This window comes from Ambystoma mexicanum, chromosome 10, assembly GCF_040938575.1.
Source record: "Ambystoma mexicanum isolate Mex_15411 chromosome 10, UKY_AmexF1_1, whole genome shotgun sequence".
Taxonomy (NCBI): Eukaryota; Metazoa; Chordata; class Amphibia; order Caudata; family Ambystomatidae; genus Ambystoma; species Ambystoma mexicanum.
In genome coordinates this window covers 1,428,335,621-1,428,353,533 of record NC_090932.1, presented here as the reverse complement: position 1 = coordinate 1,428,353,533, position 17,913 = coordinate 1,428,335,621, and positions in this window count along the sequence as shown.

The window sequence follows — 17,913 nt, the reverse complement described above, 5'->3', positions numbered from 1 at the left end:
AGATATGATCGACCATAACCTTGAAAAGTCTCCTTGTTAAGACCCCCATCTTAGCAAGAACAAAGTGAGCCTCCCCCAATTACTATTCTATAGTTATTCATGGAACTTGTAACTATTATGGTACCACTCAAATCCACTTGTAATTACCAAGATGAGAAGGCACAACAAATAGATTCTAGATGGATAAGCAAAGGAAAGCAGGTGGTAAAGGACACGCTTCCCCACCCTGTAAGGCCACCTGGACCTATGGAGATCCTTTACAAGAATTTTGAGCTAAACAGAATCAAACCAATTATTGTTGAAAGAAGCAAAAGGAAAGATGAAAAGGAGGGCTGGACCTAAATAGCCCCTAATGCGATGGATGAAACTGAAACCCTGCATGAACATTGTTTCCAAAAGGAGGGTCTTCTGATCTAGGATAATGATCATTCCTGGTAGAACAGGCCATTGCAAAACATTACCAACATGAGTATACCTTCCAACATTCTAGAAGGCTACATACACTAACCCTTAAGAGAGTAATACATATTTTTCTAAACTCCAAAAATAACGCAATGAGTTAAGCTGAGCCATGTTACTAGGACGATATAGAAATATTCATCCCACCCATACGAATTCATACCACCATACTAATGATTACACCATCCTTAGAGCTGATTGATGTGAAGCTCGAGGCATTGGACTAGCTATCATAGCCAAAGCAAATCTCTCCATGAGAATATCACCCGTGCCTACAATCAAATCATGCAAAGCTATATCAATAAACATCTCTACAGCTAATTTGCAAACACTAAATATACACCTCATATATAGACCCCTTGGCCCTATCACTACTTTCATTGAAGACCTCTCAATGATCCTATTGGAAAACCTGAAGGATACATCCCAAATTCTATTGCTAGGAAACCTTAATATAGGCTTTAACGATACTAACGACCGGCATGCCACTGCCACATCTAACATCCTGACAGAACTTGGCTTCACCCAGAGTGTGAACCAACCTACTCACAACAAAGGGAGAACTCTCGACTGGGTTGCAGATCATAATTGCAATGCTTCCATCACTTCCATCTCACCCCAATTCTGGATGGACCACCACCTGATATCCTTTACATTAGCAACTAAAAGATCCACCCTTCAGTCACCCCTAACCCCTCCTACACTTACTAGAAATAAAAAAATATTACAGTAGACAATATACTACCTTGTATCTTGCCCACCCTCAATTCCCTACCTGATAACATGGATCCTAGCCTTCTAATTGAAGAATATAACAAAGTTATGAACACAACTCTGTATACTATTGCCCCACAAAAACCTAGAAACAGCAAACCTAAAAGTCATTTGAATAATTGGTTTACTCCTCAGCTAAAAAACCTAAGACTAGATAAAAGGAAATGTGAAACCGCTTGGAAACTTCACCCCACCACGGAAAATAAACTAAAGCTAATCAATATCTGATCCCAATACAAGAAGGACATTCTCCTGGCCAAACAAGGAACTTACAACAATAGAATCACACAAGCGATTTCTAGCACGAAAGAGCTTTTCACTATTCTAAGAGAGTTAGAAACTCCTATCATATCCCAAGATAACTGTGTAAAGATAAAACATGGTGAGCTGATATCTAGCAAGCACTTGGAAACAAAGTTTCCAACCTACAAAGCAAAATAGCAATGAAGAAAGCATCACTAACCCCTTTGATACCTTCCAACGAAACGGTATTGCCAAAAATGAAACACGCCACCCAATTTCACTTTACTAAAGTCTCTATTATAGAGGTCGAGAAAGTTATATTGGGTCTCAAACCATCTAACTGTAAGGGTGATCAATGCACTGAACAACTTATTAAGGACGCCGCTAGATATCTAGCACCCTCCATTACCAAACTTATCAATAGTTCCTTTACAACCGGCACGATACCTAGTAACCTTAAGGAATCTTGGGTACCCGCACTCCTTAAGAAGCAAACATTAGATCCCTCTATCCCGACAAACTACAGGCCTATCACCACTGTACCATTCTTGTTGAAAATCCAAGACAAGGTCGCCTATATCCAAATCCAGAACTTCCTAGAACTTAACCAATTACTAGGCTCCCGTCAATCTAGTTTCCGGCCATTACATGACACAGAAACAGCTCTCATCGATCTTAAAGCTCAAATAGACAAACTAAGAGACAATGGCAAACTTTCACTACTCCTGCTCCTAGACCTGTCGGCGGATTTCAATCTAGTGGATCATAATATTTTATGTAGCCACCTGGATTCAGCTGTCCACTTCTCCAGCGAGGCAATAGAGTGGATACAATCTTTCCTCAGTGACCAAACTATGAGGGTTTTTTCGCCATCTGCAGCTGCTGACCCCATCACCATCACTTGCTGGGTGCCCTAGGGCTCCTGTGTCTCTCCAATCCTGTATAATATCTGCACCAAGCCCCTGTATGATGACCTGGACCATCTGGGTATCACCTACACAAATGATGCATATGATACCCAGATCCTCCTTCCACTTACAAGGGACTATAGCTCGGATTTATCATTGGTGAACAGAATGTTCAGCATCGTTCAGGCATGGATGGCCACGCACGGCCTTTGTCTGAACGATGACAAAACTGAACTTCTCATCTTGGGTTCCACATCACTTCTTACTGGACATAGCACTGTGGGATGTATTGACCCACTCCGCTATGCTATGCAGCATTACTCTGATAGTATGCTGCAAGGAACTGCAACAATGGCGGCAAGACTCTTGTGCGTGCCAAAAACCTACAAAAACCACGTTCTCAAGCACACAAAAAGATGGATGCAGAACCTGCCACCCAGGGTGCATTTGGTGGAATAGAGCACACACTGCAGAAAATGTGCCAGTGGGCTCCATGACCAGCAAACAGAGGGCAGAGGGAGAAGCAGCGCTTTGCAAATGAAACTCCAAAATGTGCCTATAAATGACATTTGCTTTGTTGCTAAAAACTCCAAAATGCCTATAACACAACACTTCTCAACATCCAAAACCTTGCTTGGTGCTAAAATTCATGTAATCTAATGAAGCATTGGGAACATACAAAGTCCTAATGTGAAGAGCAAAACATTTCTACAGAAAAACTGAATTATCTGTGAACTGACAGCCCCTATCAAAATATGGGTGCAGTACCTTGGGCTACCTGAATGACAGCTGTCAGATCAGTTACTGTTGAAACTTCAAAGTGATCTAAACTAAAAAGTCTGCCAGATTAGCAAACATAAAAAAGATTGTGGCTAAAAAGAATACAGATCTCAGTTGCTTTTTATCCCACAGAGTTAAAGCTAAGAAAGTAATGTATTTATGTTTGATGTAACAAGTTTGGTTTTTCCTGGATCTTTAATTAAGAATAAATTAGCTTGGCTGAGCTGCAAGCCTTTGGAAGTGGGCAAACAGGTTTCTCCCAGGCGGAGGGAAATTCTCTCAGCTGAAACTCATGGGGAGATGATAATTGTGGGTTAACCCAGACTTCTGTCTACAGAAAGAGAATGAACAATAGTAGACCCTTCAGCTCTGGAAATGGAAGTGTGAGAGGGTTGTAAATGGCTCCTGGAAGGAACTTCCCCAAGGAGGGGGATGCTCCTGGAATCCAGGGAGAGAAAAAGGGGCGTACCATTTGCTGTTAAACATGAACAATGAACAATTTTCAGAGACTCATAACTTGTGATTCAAAGTGGTGAAAAATATAAAAAGGACAGAGTTGTTAATCTAGTATCTGGCTGCACGTTTTAAGAGGTGGCAGAACTGTCTGACATGTTCTGGACAGGAATGGCAGTATATGTGGTTTTATGTGAAATGTATTAATACTAGAATTGTGAAAAGTTACACACACATTCTGATGTTAAACACACACATTTGTGGGACTTGCATACAGTTTGGAAATTGTGTTCATAGCAAAAAAGAACACATTTCTGTAGAAAGTTGAAAAAAGATCGCACAACTGCAGGATTTTGAGGAACATATGCTACATAAAATAAAATCTTTGTGTGTGATTTGGGTAGAAGTGACCGATGTAGAAATATGTATTTAGGATGAAATCCGATTTTGAGACCAGTGGCTAAAGGGAGGTTTCTAAGAACTGTAAAGCAAACCATAAAATGTGACATCGTCCGGCCTTGATCCAATCACAAAAATGCAAGACGGAGTTGAAGTTTTGACCCAATCCCAGTTTACAGGGTTGAGCTTAGCTAAGCCAGCCCATACACCCATTTTGTTATGTCATTTGAAAGGATAAATAGAGACAGCTGACAACACATAGGGACTCATTTATCCACTCACTTTCCTGATTCCGGTGAAGCACTCTGATTCAGCATTTTACATCCAGCCTTTAGCATCCTTCCAGATCCAGATGCCAAGACTCTTGCCAGCAGTAGAGAACTATTGATTTCAGCAAGGTCCAAATCCTCAAACTTATTCTCACCACCCAGTGACGCGCTGTGGGGTGAGAAGTACGTTTGAACTAGTATCCTGAAACTCTCGGGCTGGCTACCACAAGGCTTGCCTGAGGAACTCGCTATCCAGCTGATTGAAATACCCACACACAAGAAGGGCAGATCCTGTGCAAATCCGGTGATTGGTCTAGCTGATCCAGTCCTGCGCCTGACGTGCTGTTTTTCCTAGGCCAGACCCATTCCAATGACCCGAACTGACGGTCCCATTTAATTACAAAGGACTTTAAGTATTAATAGGAAGAGCAGTACCCATAGTATATTTGCATTCTCTTATCCCAATCTCAACCAATTCTATCCGTAAATTCAGAATCATAGTATTGTCAGAACCTTTCTTGCGCTGATTTCCTCTCATTTGTTTTATAAAATCATAAGTCATTAGTGGTTTTGAGTAACTAAAGTGAATCCCAGAAAGAAATTGAGTATTCACCACGTGAAGGGTTACGCCGGCCATGTAACTGTGGAGATTCATGTGTGGCATCCTCTTTTTCATAGTCATAATCTAGTGTAAGCAACCCATCTTTTATTTTCAAAGTGCATTTCTGTTTTCCATTCTCGTGCCTATTTTGCAAAAACCACTACCACTAAAACCTCTATAACTCCCTCAGTTTTTTATGATAGAAACGTAATTTCAACTCTTACTTGTGCCTAACATCCATAGCTATCCAAAGAACACAAAACAATGCGATTCACCCGTTAAAGCGAATATCGCGCAAGGAAAAGTTTGCCGCAAATTTAAATTCTGAAAGGCTTTACATGTGTGAAATAGCTTTCAAATGTTTCCGACTTGGACTTTGAGATTTCCAATGTTTTCTTTTTTACTAAACCATTGCTCGTGATTGTGTGCAACTGTTCAAAGCGGCTTCCATAAGAATTTATAACAATTTAAGTATTTTTGATCACATTTCGTGTTTTTGCTCAGTCCATTCCAAAGACAATTTCAAAGCCATCCTGACATCTTAAAAGTAATTTCCGTTTTTCTCTTGTGTTTGAAGGGGGAAGGTGGGACTGATATTCTGTTTGATTTGTGCTATTCCTGAATACCTTCTCTCTACTCCCATCTCTTTACATTGCCTATTGGTGGGTTGAGGGGTGTTGCAGGGGGAACCTCTAACCATAGTGCTATCTGTTCCAAACCAAACCAAAAGTATTCTTTTCTGTGCTGCATTTGTTTTTGTGCTCATTGCTGATTCCTAGTGCATTAAAGATACGATTCAGTGTTCTGTTACACCATTGGTGATTGTTTTTACCTATTAAAATATATTGTGATTTGCATTTTAAATACATAAATAAATATTCACCTTTGCACACTAGCCTGATTCCTGGTTCAGTGTGACTGGGGGGTGGAGGGGGGGGGTTCCAGGAGAAGGGTCTGATATGAGTGGTATATTGTTCAGAATATTGAACTTATAGATACAAATAAATAAGAGTTTCAATTGCACACTACACGCTGGGTGGGACTTGGGTGAATGCCGGATTGAAGTCACTTACAGCATGGAATACTCATCCTTTATCATAGACGGGAACCTTATTAAGGTTACCAAGGAAGTAAAAACTTTAGGTTTTTACTTAGATTCCACCCTAACCTTTACTAAACAGGCAAACTATCTAGCCTCCTCCACAGCATACACATGCAAATTAATTAGAGTCGGTAAACAATTCCTTTCATCCAACAGTTGCATGATGTTAGTGAGAGCTCTCATTATTTCTAAACTAGATTATTGCAACACACTATACATTGGAGCCAATAAATACATTACTAATAAAATACAGATACTCCAAAACAACACCCTGAGAGCTGCACTCAGTATCTCTAAGAAAGAACACATTTCTGACACTAGAAGAAAGCACAAATGGCTATCCACTCAGGAGAAAATTAGACTAAAAACAGCATCCCTAACCTATAAATGCCTCAATAATAAAGCACCACGATATCTAATAAAAGATTATCTAGAAAATCTTCCACTAGACCTTTGAGATCCGCGAACTCCAACTGCCTTCAGGTGCCTAGCTTCAAACTATCCACAATGGGGGGTACCAGTTTCCCAGTTAATGCTGCTCAACTGTGGAACTCACGACCTAACACACTTAGGATGGACCAAACCTTCGCTAAATTTAGGCAAAATCTGATTATATGGCTCCTAGAGAACGAGTCTAAATAAATATGGTCACAGGTATGGTCATGACCTGACCATACCTGTGATCATCTGTACATTTGCTATATATAAGATTATATTTTCTGCCACTGTTATTGCCTGTACATATATTGTATAACTGTAAGTTCAAATGTCTTTCTACTACCTCTGTAACTATTGTAACTAATGTAACCTTGTACTAAGCTGTATGACTTCTTAATGCCTGCGCCCTGATACCCTTGGGTGTGGAGCGCCTAATACATTTTAAACAAACAAACAAACAAAGTATGTACATTCTTGTTAATATAGATCCTCTGAAAGATATATGTATTTCATCATCATCACTATAAGCTGTAGTCGACAAATTGTCTTTAGCTATAGCACAGCAATACACACAGTTATAACAGAAGAAAAGTGTTAAGAATAACAAATACAAACAAGTAGTAAAACCTTAAAACACATTATATACAGTTAAAAGTAAAGGTGGGGAATTCCCCTTCTTGTAAAAACCATCATCCTAAGTCCACAATTCGCATAAAGTGCTGAGTGCCGAAGCAACTGGCTTACTACCACCCTAAGACAAGCACCCCTTGCTAGGTCATAACAATTTATCACTAATTTACAGGCATCATTTGTATTCTTCGAGTCCGTTTTATCCATGCTTGATGATGGCAACATGGTAGATCATTTTCTGATCACTTGAAATTTTGCAGAGAACAGAGCATCTGCGGCTCTTCGGATATGTTGCGCCTAAATTCAATGTAAACAGCCTGTGCATAGCTAGGTCGGATCAAATCAAGTTACTCTTCGCAAACTGGCAGTAGTTTATATGGTAAATACCCCATACCAGTACTCAGCTTGGTACACTCGTTCATAAACCCTTCCTGGGAAAGGGATCTAATTTCCATTTTAAGTACATATTTCTGACCTCTAGTCAGTGCCTGAGGATGGTTCCAAACTGAAGTCATGTGTAGAGTGGCTGCATTGCTCTTTGCATGGCAAGGTGCAATCACTTGCTGTATTTAAAACATGTTCTAAGACTTCCCTGTATTTTTCTAGCTTGGGTGCTGTTCAGCATCTAACCCAATAATGGGTTGGTGCAATGCTAGCTCCTTGATTGGTGTGATATTGCATTCCATGAGCAAAGAGGCACCCAGGATACTCTTCTGTAGTCTTAGCAGACTTTTTAAAAATGTATTCTCCGCAAAGGCCAAAGATCCCATTGGACTCAAATGGGAATGGGGAGATTGGATGCACCGGCACCATTCATGAATGGTGTCAGTGCATATGTCGAGGTCTGTGCCAGTCCGCCCACCAGGTCAGACCTGGTAGCTTACCGGCACCGTTGTTACCGGACCGGAAAACTTGTAATGAGCCCAATAGATCATCTAAGCTGTACCAAGGGCAGGCTTGTGAGCTTTAGTGGGAAAATCGGCCACTAGTGCTGGATTATCCCAGACCTGGATGTAAGTGATTTCAATGCGGCATACACCCAAGTCAAAGCCCAGTATGTAGTGCACAACTGAAACCCTTATTTATGTTTGTCTATAAGTTCAATATTCCGAACGATATACCACTCATATCACACCCTTCTCCTGAGACCCCCCAGGACACACTGAACCAGGATTCAGGCTGGTTTGCAAAGGTAAATATGTATTTATGTATTTAAAATTTTAATCACAATATGTTTTAATAGATAAACACAATCACCAATGGGGTGACAGAACACATAATACTATCTTTAATACACTAGGAATAAGTAATGAGCAAAACAAATGCAGCACAGAAAATAATACTTTTGTGTTGGTTCAGATCAGATAGCATTATGGTTATACGTTCCCCCTGGAACACTCCTCAACCCCCAATAGGCAATGTAAAGAGATGGGAGGAGAGAGCAGGTATTCAGGAATAGCACAAATCAAATAGAATATCAGTCCCACCTTCCCCCAGCAAACACAAGAGAAAAACGGAATTGACTTTTCAGCTATGAGACTGGCTTTCACAATTGTCTGTAGAATTGACTGGGTAAAAACACCAAATGTGGTCAAAAATATTTAAATTGTTATAAATTCGTATGGGAGCTGCTTTGAACAGTTGCACACAAGCACAAGCAATGATTTAGTCAGCAGAAAACAATTGAAATCTTAATGTCCAAGTCGGAAACAAATTAAAGCTATTTCACATGTGTAAAAACCTTTCGGAATTGCAATTCGTGGCAAACCTTTCCTTGCACAATATTTGCGATAGCGGGAGAATCACACTGTTTTGCAATGGGTTGGGTTCTATGGATAGCTACGGATGTCAGGTACAAGTAGGAGTTGAAATTTCGTTTCTATCATAAAAACTGAGGAAGTTATAGAGGTTTTAGCAAGAGTTGTTTTTTGTAAAATAGGCGCGAGAATGGAAAACAGAAATGCACTTTTAAAATGAAAAATGGGTTTGCTTACACTAGAGGATGACTATGAAAAAGCGAATACCACAGGGGGATCTTACAGTTACGTGATCAGTGTGACCCGCCTGCTGAGGAAACTCAACTTCTTCAGGTGTTAAAAGAGTCAGCGCAAAGATAGTTCTAACAATACTTGTTCTGAATGAAATATAGGATGGGTTTGAGATAGGGATAAGACAATGCAAATATACTATGGGCCACAGTTCTTCCTATTAATACTCACAGGATACGTTTTTAAATGGGACCGTCAGCTCTGGTCATTGGATTGGCTCTGATCTAGGAAAGACAGTACATCAGGCAGGGGTACTGGATCAGCTAGGCCGTTCACCGGATTTGCACAGGATCTGCCCTCCTAGATTGTGGGTATTTTAATCAGCTGGATGCAATTTCCTCAGGCAAGCCTAGTGGTGGCAAGCCATAGAATTTCAGGATACTGGTTGAAAGGTCTTCTCACACCACACAGCGCTTCACTGGGTGGAGATAATACATTTGAGGATTTGGGCCTTGCTGGAAATCAATAGTTCTCTATTGCTGGGAAGAGTTTTGGCCTCTGGATCTGGAAGAATATTAAAGCTGGATTTAGATTGCTGGATCAAAGTGCTTCGCCGGGATCAGGAAAGTGAGTGGATCTGTGAGTCCCTATGTGCTGTCAGCTGTCTCTATTTATGCTTTAAAATGACATAATAAAGTGGGTGTATGGGCCAGCTTAGCTAAGATTGCTCCTGTGAGCTGGGATAGGATCAAAATTCATCTCTGCCTTGCAATTTGAGTGATTGGATCAAGGCCGGATGATGTCTCATTTTATGGTTTGCTTTACAGTCCTCAGAGACCTCCCTTGAGCCACTGGTCTCAAAATCGGATTTGATACTAAATGTACATTTCTACTTTGGTCAACTTTATACAAATCACACACAAAGATGCCTTATTTTATGTAGCAGCTATTCCTCACAACCCCGCAGCGGTGGGGTCTTGTCTCAACTTTCTACAGAATTTTGTCCTTTTCGCAATGAACACAATTTTCACATTTTCTGCAACTTTACACAAATGTGTGTGTTTAAAATAGGGATGTGCGTGTGAATTTTCACAATTCTAACATTAATACATTTCGCATAAAACCACATATATTGCCATTCCTGTCCAGAACATGTCACACAGTTCTACCGCCTCTTCACACGTGCACCCAAAAATTAGATTAACAACTCTGTCCTTTTTATATTTTTCACCACTTTGAATAACAAGTTATGAGTCTTTTAAAAATTGTTCATTGTTCATTCTTAACAGCAGATGGTCGCTTGACTCCACCCCTTTGTCTCTCCTGGGCGTCCAGTGCATCCCCCTAGTAGGGGGAAGCTCCTTCCAGAAGAGTTTATGACCACCTTCACACCTCCGCTTCCTTGGCTGAAAGGCTTGTCATTGTTCCTTCTCTTTCTGTAGACAAGAGTCTGTTTTAACCCACAATTAGAATCTCCCAGTTAGTTTCTGCTGAGAGGAAGGCCCTCCTTCTGGGAGAAACCTGCTTTTCCAGTTCTTGTAGCTCAGCCAGGCTAATTAACTTTTGAAATCCAGCAAAAACCAAATTTTTTGCATCGAACATGAATAAATTACTTTCTTAGCCTTAAAATCTGTGGGATATAAAACACAACTAAAATCTGTATTCCTTTTTGGCAACAATCCATTTTATGTTTTGCTAATACAGCAGACTTTTAGTTTTAGCTCACTTTAAAGTTTCATCAGTAACTCATCTGACAGCTGTCATTCAGGTAGCCCAGGGTACTGCACCCATATTTTGGCATGGGCTGTCAGTTTACAGACAATCCAGTATGTCTGAAGAATGTTTTGCTCTTCACATTAGGACTTTGTATGTTCACAATACTTCATTAGATACATGAATTTTAGCACCAGGCAAGATTGTGAATGTTGAGGAGTGCTGTGTCATAGGCATTTTGGGTTTTTTAGCAACAAAGCAAATGTCATTTATAGGCACATTTTGGAGTTTCATTTGCAAAGTGCTGCTTCTCTCTCTGCGCTCTGTTTGCTGGTCATGGAGCCCACTGGCACATCTTCTGCAGGGTGTGCTCTATTCCACCACAAATGCACCATGGGTGGCAGGTTGTGCATCCATCTTTTTGTGTGCTTGAGAACGTTTTTTGTAGGTTTTTGGTGCGCACAAGAGTCTTGCCGCCATTGTTGCAGTTCCATGTACCAGACTATCAGAGTGATATGATATGATATGATATGGCATTTATAATGTGCCTATACACAAGTGTTTCAAGGCACAACGAGGCAAGGGGGGAACAAAGGGAGGACAGACAATGATCCTACTAGGCCAAGTGTCATTCAGATTGCGCAAGTGCATGGGAAGGGGGGAAAAGGAAAAGTGCGCGGGGAAGGGAGAGGGGAAAGTGCAGTACATGGGAAAAAGTGGAATAAATAAGAAAATAAATAAACGGCCAGCTGGTGGCAAGTGCAAGGAAGTGCAGACAAAGTGCTGGTAGGGGACTGTAGGGATACAGAACAATGGTCCCCAGGTGCAGGGGTTGCCAGGGAGGCAGCGCAAGTGGGCAATTGACGGGGCCTGGGCCAGCGATCAGAAAGGGTGGACAGGTAAACCGGGCAGTTTCAGTCAGGAAATCAGCAGTGGAGAGGGGAAGAGAAAGCAGTGGCAAAGAGGAAGGTATTGAGGTGCTTCCGGAACTGGCGATGCTTCTCCTCGAGTTTCAGGGAGGCAGGAAGGCTGTTCCAGAGGGAAGCCCCAGCCGAAGAGAGTAATCTGCCACCAATTCATTGCTTGGAGAAGCGACTGACACTGAGGGAGTTGGAGGCGGATGAGCGAAGTGCTTGAGAAGGAAGATATTTAGGAAGAGAGTGTTGAAGATATTCGACCCCAGAAGGCCTTGTGTACAATGCAGAGGGTTTTTAACTTAATCCTCGCAGCCACTGGGAGCCAGTGCAGGGATTTCAGTCCTGTAGAGATATGATCCCTGGGCTTGAGGCCAAGGACAAGTCTCGCAGTCCTGTTCTGGATAAGTTGCAGAGGGTGGCGAGTAGAGGCAGGCAGATTTAGATAGAGGCTGTTACAATAGTCCAGACTAGAGAGGACCAGGGCTCTGGAGACAATGAGCTTCTGGGGGAAGGAGAGGAAAGGGAGAATACCTCTAAGGAGGTGCAGCTGGTAGTGTGACTTCTTAGAGACGTCAGAGATGTGAGGGGAGAAGGAGAGAGCAGAGTCGAAGATGACCCCAAGGTTTTTAGCCTTGCAGGTGGGAGTAGGAAGAGGGCCACGAGAGGCCAGCCAGAGAGCTGCAGGGAAGGAGGGAGTGGGTGTGCCGATGAGTAGAATCTCAGACTTACTGGCATTAAGGCAGAGGTCATTGGCGGCACACCACTCCTGGATGGCAGACAGACAGTCCGAGATGAGGGAAGGAGAGGAGGAGGCCGAGGGTAGCCTGAAAATGAGCTGGGTATCATCCGCATAGCACTGAAAGTTGGGACAGGGAGCGGCGATGCGTTGGGCAAGGAGTGCCAGGTATTGGTTGAACAGCCAGGGAGAGAAGTTAGATCCCTGGGGGACGCCACAGGTAGAGAAAAAGATGTCGGAGAGGAAGGACCCCAGTTGGACCTGGGAGGGTCGATTGGAGAGGAAAGAAGTCAGCCACGCCAGAGCCACACAGCATAGCGGAGTGGGTCAATACATCCCACAACTGCTAGTACAATTTCAAAGTAGGAGTCATTTTCCTGGAGACAGAGAAGGAGTGTCGATGTCAAGGCTGGTTTTAAAACTATATGGCTGATTGGCAATAGTTGGCTCTTTTTGTTAGTGATTTTTTTGTGAGAAACTAAATATTAACATGGTCCTGGGTTTGAATGGTTTTAGAATTAAATGGTTTGGATTGTGGGGAATGCAATGGTCCCAAGTGTTTCCTAAATTGTTGAGTCTAAGAAGCAAAGGACAACCAGATCTGATACTCATTGATTGTGGTAGCAATGATGTGGGTAATGTGCGAGGCATGTCTCTTGCTTTAATGATGATACAATACTTGAAAAAGTTGATGGAAATTTTTCCTGACAACACCTTCATCTTTTCCAAATGGACTCAGAAGGAATGAGATGAGTTACTGATGAAATTTCAAAGTGATCAATACCAAAAAGTCTGCTGGATTAGCATACATAAAAAGGATTGTGGCTAAAAAGAATACAGATCTCAGTTGCTTTTTATCCCACAGAGTTAAAGCTAAGAAAGTAATGTATTTATGTTTGATGCAACAAGTTTGGTTTTTCCTGGATCTTTAATTAAGAATAAATTAGCATGGCTGAGCTGCAACCCTTTGGAACTGGACAAACAGGTTTCTTCCAGGGGGAGGGAAATTCTCTCAGCTGAAACTCACAGGGAGATGATAATTATGGGTTAACCCAGACTTTTGTCTACAGAAAGAGAATGAACAATAGCAGTCCCTTCAGCCCAGGAAACGGAGGTGTGAGAGGGCCATAAATGGCTCCTGAAAGGAACTTCCCCAAGGAGGGGAATGCTGCTGGACTCCAGGGAGAGAAAAAGGGGCATACCATTTGCTGTTAAGCATGAACAATGAACAATTTTCAGAGACTCATAACTTGTGATTCAAAGTGGTGAAAAATAAAAAAAGGACAGAGTTGTTAATCTAGTATCTGGCTGCACGTTTTAAGAGGCGCCAGAACTGTGTGACATGTTCTGGACAGGAATGGCAATATATGTTGTTTTATGGGAAAATGTATTAATCCTAGAATTATGAAACGTCACACACAGATCCCTATCTTAAACACACACATTTGTGGAAATTTGCATAAAGTTTGGAAACTGTGTTCATAGCGAAATGGACACAATTCTGTAGAAAGTTGAAACAAAATCCCCCAGCTGCGGGGTTTTGAGGAACAGATGCTACATAAAATATGGAATCTTTGTGTGTGATTTGTGCAGACATGACCAATGAGAAATATGTATTTAGTATAAAATCCTATTTTGAGACCAGTGGCTAAAGGGAGGTTTCTAAGAACTGTAAAGAAAACCATAAAATGTGACATCATCCGGCCTTGATTCAATCACAAAAATGCAAGGCGGAGATGAAGTTTTGATCCAATCCCAGCTCACAGGGGCAAGCTTAGCTAAGCCGGCCCATACACCCACTTTGTGATGTCATTTGAAAGGATAACTAGAAACAGCTGACAACACATAGTGACTGGCTGATCCACTCACTTTCCTGATTCTGCCAAAGCACTCTGATCCAGCATTCTACATCCAGCCTTTAACATCATTCCAGATCCAGATGCAAAGACTCTTGTCAGCAGTAGAGAACTATTGATTTTCAGCAAGGTCCAAATCCTCAAACTTATTCTCACCTCCCAGTGAAGCACTGTGGGGTGTGGAAAGGCCTTTAGAACTAGTATCCTGAAACTCCCTGGCTTGCTACCACAAGACTTACCTGAGGAACTCGCTATCCAGCTGATTGAACTACTCACAAAAAAGAAGGGCAGATCCTGTGCAAAACCGGTGACCGGCGTAGCTGATCCAGTCCCGTGCCTGATGTGCTGTATTTCCTAGACCAGACTCAATCCCCAATGGCCAGAAATGACGGTCCCATTTAATTACAGAGGACTGTAAGTATTAAATGGGAGAACAGTGACCCATAGTATATTTGCATTGTCTTATCCTAATCTCCACCTATCCTACCTTTAAATTCAGAATCATAGTATTGTCAGAACCTTGCTTGTGCTGATTGTCTCTCATTTGTTTTATAAAATCATAAGTCATAAGTGATTTTGAGCAACTAAAGTGAATCCCAGAAGAAATTGAGTATCCACCACGTGAAGGGTTACGCTGGCCACGTAACTGTGGAGATTCATGTGTCGCATCCTCTTTTTCATAGTCATAATCTAGTGTAAGCAACCCATCTGTCATTTTCAAAATGCATTTCTGTTTTCCATTCTCGTGCCTATTTTGCAAAAACGACTCTCCCTAAAACCTCTATAACTCCCACAGTTTTTGTGGTAGAAAAGACAGTGTGATTCTCCCGTAATAGCGAATATCGCGCAAGGAAAAGTTTGCTGCGATTTTACATTCTGAGAAATCTTACACGTGTGAAATAGCTTTAATTTATTTCCCACTTGGACTTTGAGATTTCAAAAGTATTCTTCTGGCTAAATCATTGCTTGTGATGGTTTGCAACTGTTCAAAGTGGCTCCCATAGGAATTTATCATGATTTAAGTATTTCTGACCAAATTTGGTGTTTCTGCTCAGTAAATTCCAATGACAATTTTAACCCTTTAAGTGCCACGGGTATTTCCCCCCCAGTGCCAGTGCCTTTTTTGGTGATTTCATTATGTGGCCATTCAAAGCCTTGTAACATTTTTATTACATGAGATATCTCGGCCAAATTTGGCTCATTTTCTCCCCACATGTAGGTGGTCATAATGCCTCCCAGGAATCCTAGGTTGCTGTAGGGGGGTGAGAGAAAATAAGCAAAAAGTGCGAAAATGTTGGGTTTTTTCAAAAAATCCAAGAAAAAGATGTACAAAGAAGCCTGTGGTTTTTTCCTTGTAAGAGCTAGGAACCAATGGTTTGCTGTGCTGAATTCCCCAATTTCCTGGCTTTCAAGAACAGGTTGAGTGGAAACGAAGAAAAATAATTTTGATGTGGTTATCAACTGTTTTGTGAGAGGGTGGAGATTTTGGCCATTTTTGCCAATTGGACATGCATGGATGGAATGGAAGAAAAGGGTAGGAAAGCCGAATTGGAGGACAGAAAGGCATATATTTCTGAAAAGTAGACAAAATTCCAAGCTAAGGAAGGGGTGATTTGCGTAGGTCAGGCAACAACTAGATTGGGGAAAATGCCATAGATTGGGAGAAAAGCGGGAAAATGACCAAAAAAAAGGTATGTGTTGGACATGGTTGGCTTGGTATGGCAATGGCTTCTATGAATTTTGAGAAAAGCAATTCTCTGCTACATTCCCCCGACCCTTGCAGTTAGGAAAGCACACATTTTTTCGAGTGTTTTACAAAACAAGCAAAACCACAAGCCAAACACTGAGCCATTGTAATGTCCCACAGGAGACGGTGGTCTTTGTGGCGCCGTTGGTCCTGTGTGCAGGTGGCATCCATCTTTCCTCCAAGATGGAGCGCACGAATGCCTGCTGTGCTCTAGTCTTGCACGATGTAGTCTGCTGTGTGGCTCTGCCCCCTCTCCAAGGTTCAGCTTTTGTTCCTTCCGGGACAGTGCCCGAATGCGTTGCTACTGTTAGCCAACAACGCTTCGTAAGTTCGCTCCTAGGGTTTCTTGATACTTGTTCCTCTAAACCTTTCTTGTACACCTAATCATATCCCGCTCTTACCTTACAGCCTTTTGCGTCTTCTATCAAAACGACATCTAACTCTTTTCAAGCCACTCCGGTGAACGCAAACTGCTGCCCCTTTCAAGTCGCGTTCGCTTTCTTTCAGGCTGCCGTGCCGACGCATATTACTGTTCCAGAATCCTTTCAGATCATTACATGCAACAGGACAATTCAAGCGCGAGTACATGAAAACCCTTATTTGTCCTTACTGTATAACTTCGAAACCTTACCATGAATTGACTCCATCTTCGTTTTCCTTTCTCAGCTGTTTGTGTTTGACAGCAGAATAGCGGTTAATCTTGCCTTTCCTCAGCAGCAAGAGACGACACGGCATCAGGTGCACTTTCTGCTTTCTAACATTCGACAAGAGTTCCTTAAGACTACAAGTATTTCCTCCGAACTTTGATTCTACTATCTTTCTTATAGACTTCACTACCAGATTATCTGAATAAGAACTCTGATACATTTCTACTGGGTCTGCCATACAATGGGTACTTTCCTAAGCCTTATCTCAAATTAGATCTGATTCAAATTGCACATTGCCCTCATTTACTAATTTCCCTCTGTTTTGTCACATTCAACGTAGAAGACACATTTCGTGAATAATGAAGATTAATCATGAAGCAGTTTGAAGACCCTTCTGGACCTGACAAGGCGTGACAGCCCTGAAGACTATTCCGGAACTGACAGGGTTTTTTTCCCCCAGAGGGTTTGCCTGTAACGCTTCTTTCCTTCTGGCCCTTTCTTTGCTTCAGAAGAGAAAGGAGTGTATCAGGGGAATTCCACTATCTGCTCAAAGTGGGCATCGGAACAGGTCGGTGATACTATTGGTGTATGCATTGTTTTACATGCTTAGTAATATCAGATATTAGCGTTTATTACAGCCATGGTACACAGGAGTTTTACGCTCACGGCCTGAACAAACCCACTAAGCATGTGTAAATTGGGAAAACCAATGTGGTGAGGAACGGCAAGTATACATTTTTTGAAAGAGCACAGGCAGACCTTTTCAAGGGTAGGTGACTTGTGCAGGTTACAAAAGTGTATAGTGTCTAAAGCAGCGACTAAATGTAGGTCACATTTGGGAAATGAAAGAGTTGTGTGACAAAGGGCACCAGCAAATGGGTCAAAACGTTATGAAAACCACGCAAACATAACAAATGTTATACCTTCCCGCATTCCCACAGGTGTCCCGATGAAAACGGTACCTCACATGTGTGGGTGCACCTGGGCGCCAAGGGGAAAGCCTAAAACACAAGTAACCCCTACTCTGTTTTGACACCTGAATTTCAGACTCTCTGCCGACCGGCACACCATACAGATATGGGCCTCGGGTGTGCAAGCCACCAAGGAAAACAGGGAATCCCATGCATTTCCGAAAAGAGGACACCTGTGGGAATCCGCAGATGTATGATTTGCGTAAATCGGCCCAGAATGTATTACCCAGACGGCCCCGGAAAGTCCGAAATGTGGGAAAAAAACACATTTTATACACATTT